General features: G+C 50.6%; 1 long non-coding RNA gene across 1 annotated transcript; it reads right to left on the bottom strand.

Annotated features, from left to right (window-relative positions):
- Window positions 1-5,691: 5,691 nt before the first annotated feature.
- On the bottom strand, window positions 5,692-6,943 carry LOC149124767 (uncharacterized). The gene is made up of 2 exons (XR_016213095.1): window positions 6,808-6,943; window positions 5,692-5,972 (listed from the first exon to the last, which is right to left on the bottom strand). It is a non-coding gene; the product is annotated as an uncharacterized LOC149124767 (long non-coding RNA).
- Between the last annotated feature and the right edge of the window lie 98 nt (window positions 6,944-7,041).

The following is a 7,041-nucleotide window of genomic DNA, read 5'->3' as shown; positions in this document are numbered from 1 at the left end:
TTCCATGCCTGAAATACTCTCATGGGTTTTTCAGCCGGATCTGAATGCCTTAAGGGCTGATTCTGAGGCCAGAGTCACGCAGCAATGTTTGTAATAGCTATGGACTGGTGCTATTGATCATCAATAAGTGTTGGTTAAATTACGTGGCAGCTTTAGATCAGACTACAGGAAAGAATACAAGTGCCCTTCAGGTACTGAATGGAAGCTTTGCCACGTACGATGTGAAATGAAAGAAGGAAAGAAGGTCTGTTACTCTCACTGTTACACGAAGATGTAACAGATGAAGAAGTCAAGGAAACTGGTCCGCAGCAGTTCTATTCTGGAAGAAGACTGGGTGCATCTTAAAAGGCCTCCAATTCGATCCGGGGGCTTTTGATCCCAGCACAGGATGGTGAAATGGCGAAGATTACAACTCTTACCTTGCAGAAAAGGGTTACTTTTCTAATGAAAAGTAGCAAAGTCTTTATTTCTATTCATGTCTCTTTTTTAGATTTTTACATGTGGGAAATCCCAACTTACTTTCCACTTTTCCACCCGGTTGGCAGCTTGCTTAGTCTTTGAGTGGCTTCCAGGTCCTTTCCATCTTGGGCAGACTCCAGGTGGACTCTCAGAGAAAGAACTCCCTCCCTGTGAGCAGTGCTGGGTAAAGCCCTGTCCACGTGTAACTAAACGTCAAAATGTGATGGGAGATAGTTTCCCTGAGAGAAAACAAGACTTCAACTAAGAAGAATGAGTAAGAGAAAAGGCGATAAAACAGAAGTCATACAAGAAAAAGAAAATCCAGGATTAAGTTAGCTGGGGCTGAAGTAAGAAGGATTATGTTAAGAAACCCAAAAACCAGGTCTGGGGAGAGCTGGCAGGCCCATGGGAGAGAAAAAAGAAACTGAAAAGCCATTCCGTGCGAGTTTTACAACGTTCCCATCAAGAGAGCCAAGGGAGAATTAGCACGGCAGGGCGGCGACTCAGCTGTACTGTGTTCTGAACTGCAGGGCACTCCTCTGAGAATGGGAAGTGTGGAAGCGACAGAAGCCGCACACTTGCCATTGGGACACACGGTGAACAATCAGAACTTTCATATCTTAGTTCACTTTGTGGATGTGTGACTATGTATACATCACTTCAGTACTGCGCGTTTCCCTCTGTCCCTGCTTCTGTCTCTCTCTCTCTCTCACACACATACACATTGAAACATTGGATGCTCAAACTTCACTGATGGGAGTTCATGACCAAAACAAGGTTTGGAGACCAGGTGAGAAGTGGTTTGTTTTCTGCTGTCCAAGGGTTCCTGGAATGAAGGTGGAGAAGTCTATTAGAGTAAGACCCTCGACCTGCAAGGGAGCCAAGAACAGCGTGTAGCCCAAGCAGAAATCTGTGCCTTTCACTGCAACTTAAATGACACATATTTATGCCCTAATAAACACTGAATGCCATCTTGGTGGGGATCTAGGTTAGGGAAATACAGAGAAAAGAACAAGCTACGGGAACTGTAACTGAAATTTCTTCAAAGGAAAACTTTTCAGTCCGTGAGAGACCACAAAAGACACCTGGAAGGAAAACAGGGTGAAAGTTCTCAGGATCCTCAGCGTTTTCTCATTCATTCAATCAAAGGCGTTTGTTGAAGCATTTCCTTTTCTACAAAGACAGATACTGGTAGCAGACTGGTCTTTGCACTGAAAACAGTTGGAAAAGTGAATGAAAAACTCAGGAAGCAACTGTGTTCAGACACAGAACAACAGGCTTTTCAGGATTTTGATCACTGACAGAAGAGAATACAATGGTTTTTGCCCTATGATCAGCTCAGCTTTGTAGTCCAAAGCATAGGAAGTAGGGACCAACCAGAAAACCGAAGCCAGAGTGAGTAAAAGAGTAGTTTTAGGAAGATTGGAGAAATGTTCTCATTGGTGGAAGTAGCTGGAAAATGGTCGCAGATAAAAGTGTGGGAATTGTTTGCTTTTATATACAGCATAATTTACAAACCAGTATATAAATATGTAGATATCGGGGTGGCTTTGTGGTGCCGTGGGTTAAACCACCACTTGTGACACCGGACTCCCATATCAAAGTGATGGTTTGAGTCTCAGCCACTAGGCTTCCAGTCCAGCTCCCTGCTGCTGTGCCTGGAAAGGCAAGCGATGATGGCTCAAGTGCTTCAGGCCCTGCCATCCAGGTGGGAGACCCGGATGGAGTTCCAGCCCCTGCTGTTGGGACATTTGAGGAGTGGACCAGTGGATGGCAGATCTCTCACCCTGTGTAACTCTGCCCTTCAAATTAATAAATAAAAATAATATATGCATACATTTGCATGTTGCAACAATGCCATTCTCTCCCATGTAGAGTCCAATATGCCTTCTGGGGATCACAGCACGGAAGCGTCCCTCGATCCCTGGGGCAGTCAAGCATGTGAATGTCACTCATGTGTACTGTGAAACAGGTGTCCTCAAAGATGGCTTTATTCACTACAGAACATGGATGTGGGAGCAGCACTTTCTCTGATTAGGTCATGAGCTTTGAGGGGCCAAAGTGTATGCAAGTCAGACACACAGTAATACTTCAACAGTAAGAACTATGGAAGTGGCACACAGCTCTCGTTTATAACTCTACACCCCAGGTGCTATGCAAGGCACTTATTCCCCCAGGTGGCACTAGTCTTCCTGACAGTCCTGGGAGGTGGATCAGAATCACTACATATTTTTCAGTGGAGAGGTTGAGGCCTCTACAGGTTAAGTGATTTTGCCCACGATCACTGAAGAGGATTTGATGCCACATCTGATGCCAAACTTGATATCCCTGTGACTGCGTGAGACGGCCTCTCAAGTCACAATCGGATGGCTGCTGGGAGACCACTAAATCAGAACCAGGAGGGTGAAATGAGTCGGATGAGAATTGGGAAATCAAGGGTCAGTGAAGAAAGAAACAACCCCGGGTGTATAAGGAGCGAGGGGTCTGATAAGGAGCCAAGGGAGCTGAACTCCAGGGGCCACCACTGGAACTGCTGTGTTCCACCAGTGGCACGTCGGAAATGTGGGTGAGGAGCCACGGCTGCTTCTGTTACTTCTGTAACTGCTCTCAGCACCCAGGAAGTTGGAGGCCAGACACTGGAACACTGAGCTGCCTCTTCTACCCAGAATGCATTCACGTGACCTGCCAGCCTGGACAAACAGTGTCAGAAGACAGCCCCTCCACCTCTTCCCCTCGATTTCTCAAGAGGTATAGAATTAGAGGAACCCAACTCATATTTAGAACCCTAACTGCATCATTTTTTTTTTCATAATGGACATTTTCCATGGAGTTCTTAAAAGCCTGTTGTATTTCTTGTATTTAAAACTACTTAAACATCCTGTGCAGCAGGGTTGAAAAACATCTTTTGCTGGCAGAGAGATTCACACCCTAAATGCCTAAATGCCTGCAACACCCAAGCATCCAAGACTGATCCAGGCTAAAGCCTGGGGGCAGAACTGTCTGGCTCTTCCACATGGGTTGCAGGAACCCCAAGTACACGGGCCATCACTCACTGCCTTTCAGGCACATTGGTAACAAGCTGGATCAGATGTGGAGGCGGGACTACATCCCAGTCTCTCTGATATGGGGTGTAGGTATCCAGAGTGGCAGCGTCACAATACTTGACACTCCACAAGCTTTCTGAAGTACCTTTGTGCTTGGTCACAATGCGACAGCGACAAAAACGTCTCTGGTCCCCACTTCCCTAAACCCTTCTTAAACTGTGCTGGGACAAGAGTGACACGAGGCACACACTGGAAAGAGGGGTGTGGGTATCTCTGCCTCCCTTTGGTTTTAGGGGGCGTAGCTCTGAGCAGGCAGAGGAGTGAGTTTCATTTGCTATCTCTGCAGTTTGATCTCCTGCCCAGGGACAGCCTTTCGGATGAGATCAAGGATGACCAGAATCACTTGAATCTGAAAAGCGGTGCTTTGGTCTTGAACGAACATTTCTGCAAATATGGTGCATGTTTTCATTGGTTGGTGCTCACTTGCTCAACTTGCACTTTTCAAAACTTGTGATAAAGCAGTCTGATTCATGATAGCCGGGCAGAGACTGACATGGACTGGCTTCTCCTAACGCAGCGAACTTTGAAAGAGGAGACAGGTGAGTACCTTCCCAATTTCCTCCTGGCGTGGTGGTTTAAATACTGAAGGTCAAGTGAAGAAAAACACCCGTGGCTGTGAATAGCAAACAGGCATTGCTATTTTATTTATTTATTTTTTATTTAAAGCTGGACGAGGCTTTAATCAACCCTAATACAACCTGTTCATGAAAAGAGGACACCATGGCCTGAGCATTGTGACTTCCCCAAGGAAGTCGAGGCAAACTCCCACACCTACAGCTCCCCACTATGATGGTACAGAACACTCGGCAGAGCGGAGAACTTTCCAGACTCTCCTGAGGTTACACACCATTCGATGCTTACAACAGAAGCACATAAGGCTGCACTACAGACAATGGGGGAAAATGGAAGTGCCTTGCAGAATACGCCCTGACTGCTTGCAGTTTTGTAATTTTGCTGCTTCTCCAATGGAGAATTCACTTGAGCCTGCAGGAAGGGAAATGATGCCTTGATTGCTTCTCTTACTCACTGGGTCAGAGAGACCAGAAAATTACCAAGGACCATTAAGAAATGAGAAAGTCTCAAACTTATCTTGATTGAAGGCATTGCCCTTTTGAACTAAGCTTTTCAAAATGCAATCACACAGGGTGTCTCCAAGGGACAAGCCTACTTTTCTCCCCACAGCAGCAAACAGCACTCCCGTGGCTTCCAGTCACCCACGAAGCATGGTCCTGTCCACAGGCCTGTGGAGGAGCACGCTGTGGGGGACTGCTGGCTGTGACCGAGCTCAGAGCAGCAGAGGTGGGTGGGGGTGTGGGTGGGGTGGGGGGCTGGGGAAGGTTACAAGAGAAGAACTCAGTGGAGAGAAGGAGACGCATTTGCAAACTGGATGTCCCGAGAGGAAAGGTTTGAATTCTGTGGCCCAGGGTCCCTTTCCCTCTGTACATGAACCACCATCCCCCTGCAAACAGCGTGCTTCCCTCGTCAGAAGTCTCCCTCCCGGCCACAGCGATGCCCAGAGAGGCACGCCCGGCCTCGGCCCCAAGGACGGGCAGCAGAAAAGGACCTGTGGTCAGCAGAAGGGGGCTGGGGGAGAACAGGGCTGCTCAGAGAAGCAGAGCTTCCCGGGACACAGGGACAGGGTTTTCCTCTGCTCATGAGTGTCCGGGGCCATCGGAACAGTGTCTGCCCCATCGCAAGCTCTAAGTGTCAGGAGCGTGAACACGCAGACCTCGGCGCCCACCGGCTCACACGGTAGGACGCTGCTCCTCTGTCATCAGTGAACTGCACCCTCCTTCTGGGATTCCGCTCACCCTCACCAAACAGCATCTCTCAGTCCCAGGCTGCCCGGGGCTGCCGGCTGTCCTCGCCGCCCACTCTCACAGGGATTCCTTCTGAGACCCCGGTGGGCACTCAGGTCCTCTCCTGCCTCTCCCAAAGCCAAGGAAGCTGTGGTGAGGGCTGGAGCCCCAGGCCCGAGGGCACACAGGGGAGCCCCCGTGCACGGCTCCTCTGGTCATAGCCAGGGCTTCTGACTGTGAGAAATGGAAGCCCCAGTTCCAGGCTTACTCGATATTGCTCTCTGATGCGTCCCTTCCCCAAGTCGCTGACACACAGACTGCACTGCAGATTTAAATGGCTGAAGCACATGCATTTGGCTCCACTGGTCAAGCTGCCCTTGGGATGCCTACAGCCCATATGCCCAAACTGAATATCTGAGAACCCCCACTCTGCTTCAGGCTCCAGCGTCTTGCTAATGTGTACGCCGGATGGCTCAAGTGGTCGGACCCCTACCACCCTCACAGGACACAATGGTTGAGTTCCTGGCTCTTGGGTGTTGCAGACAATCGGAGAAGGAACCAGTGGATGGAAGATAGATCTATAGGTTGATCTATCTCTTCATCTGTCTACCTGTGAAATAAAATTAAAAAAATGTTTAAGATAACATGCTTATCTTTTTAAAAAATGGATCTTAAAAATATTATCCAACCATCTGAATAGAGGAGAATAGGAATGTCCTGGAGGGACTGGTGCTGCGGCGGGGAAACTTTTTTTTTTCCTGCCAAAGGCCATTAGAATATTTATAACCTCTCTCCTGGGCCACAGAAAATTATCAACTGGAAAATCAGCCTGCTGTGCGCGCATTGAATTTCTAGTCCCGCCAGTAGCTGTCTTGGCAGGGCCAGACCAAACGATCCCGCAGGCCTTGTGCAGCCCGTGGGCAGGACGTTCCCCACCCCTGCAGGTGAACCGGGTTCTGCTCCCGGATCGATGCACTCAATCCCCAGCAGCTGGGAGTCTCGGTTCCCGACGGCTGCGAGGACACCTCCGCCCCAGGCTTTGTCCCTCAGTGAGAGGACAACGAGGGTACAGCGCGACGCCCCTGCCAGGAACCCCCAGCCGCAGAGCCCGCGGGAGACCGGCTGGGGTCTCCGCTGCAGCCTGTGGGTGGGTGTGGGGGGGGGGGTGTCAGCGCCTCTGCCCAGCCGGCTTCCCTCACCGGGCGCAGGTGCGGCCCCCAGCTATCCGCCCGCATCTCGGAGCGCAGGCAGCTCCCCGCCCGCGACAGCGTGTTGACCCCGAGCCATCAGCTTCTAGAAGGGGGTTTCGGAGCTGGGTCCCGGCTGGCCCGCCGCCCACGAGAACGGCGGCGGCTGTGCGGGGAGCGCCGGTGGCGCCCGGGGAGCCGAGGCCGTGGGATTACTGATTTGATTCCGGGAGCAGACCACTAGTAAGTACCCTGCACCTGCTGTGGCTGCAGCCGGGACAAGGCCGCCACCTCCAGGAGGTAGTGACGAACACCGGGGGACCGACTCTGCACGCCCACTTCGTATCTCGAGTTAAACCCTTGCCTTCCCGACTCCAGGGCTCGGCTCCGTGCACGGAACCGAGCCCTAGGTTGAAAGCCTGAAGTTAACATTCCTGGAGCGCTGTTCCAGGCGGTAAGTGCGGCCTTCACCTTCCCGACAGCCCTGTGGCG

The sequence above is a fragment of the Oryctolagus cuniculus genome, chromosome 9, assembly GCF_051225735.1.
Source record: "Oryctolagus cuniculus isolate XC-2025 breed Fujian yellow rabbit chromosome 9, ASM5122573v1, whole genome shotgun sequence".
NCBI lineage: Eukaryota > Metazoa > Chordata > Mammalia > Lagomorpha > Leporidae > Oryctolagus > Oryctolagus cuniculus.
This window is presented reverse-complemented; position numbering and strand designations above follow the sequence as displayed.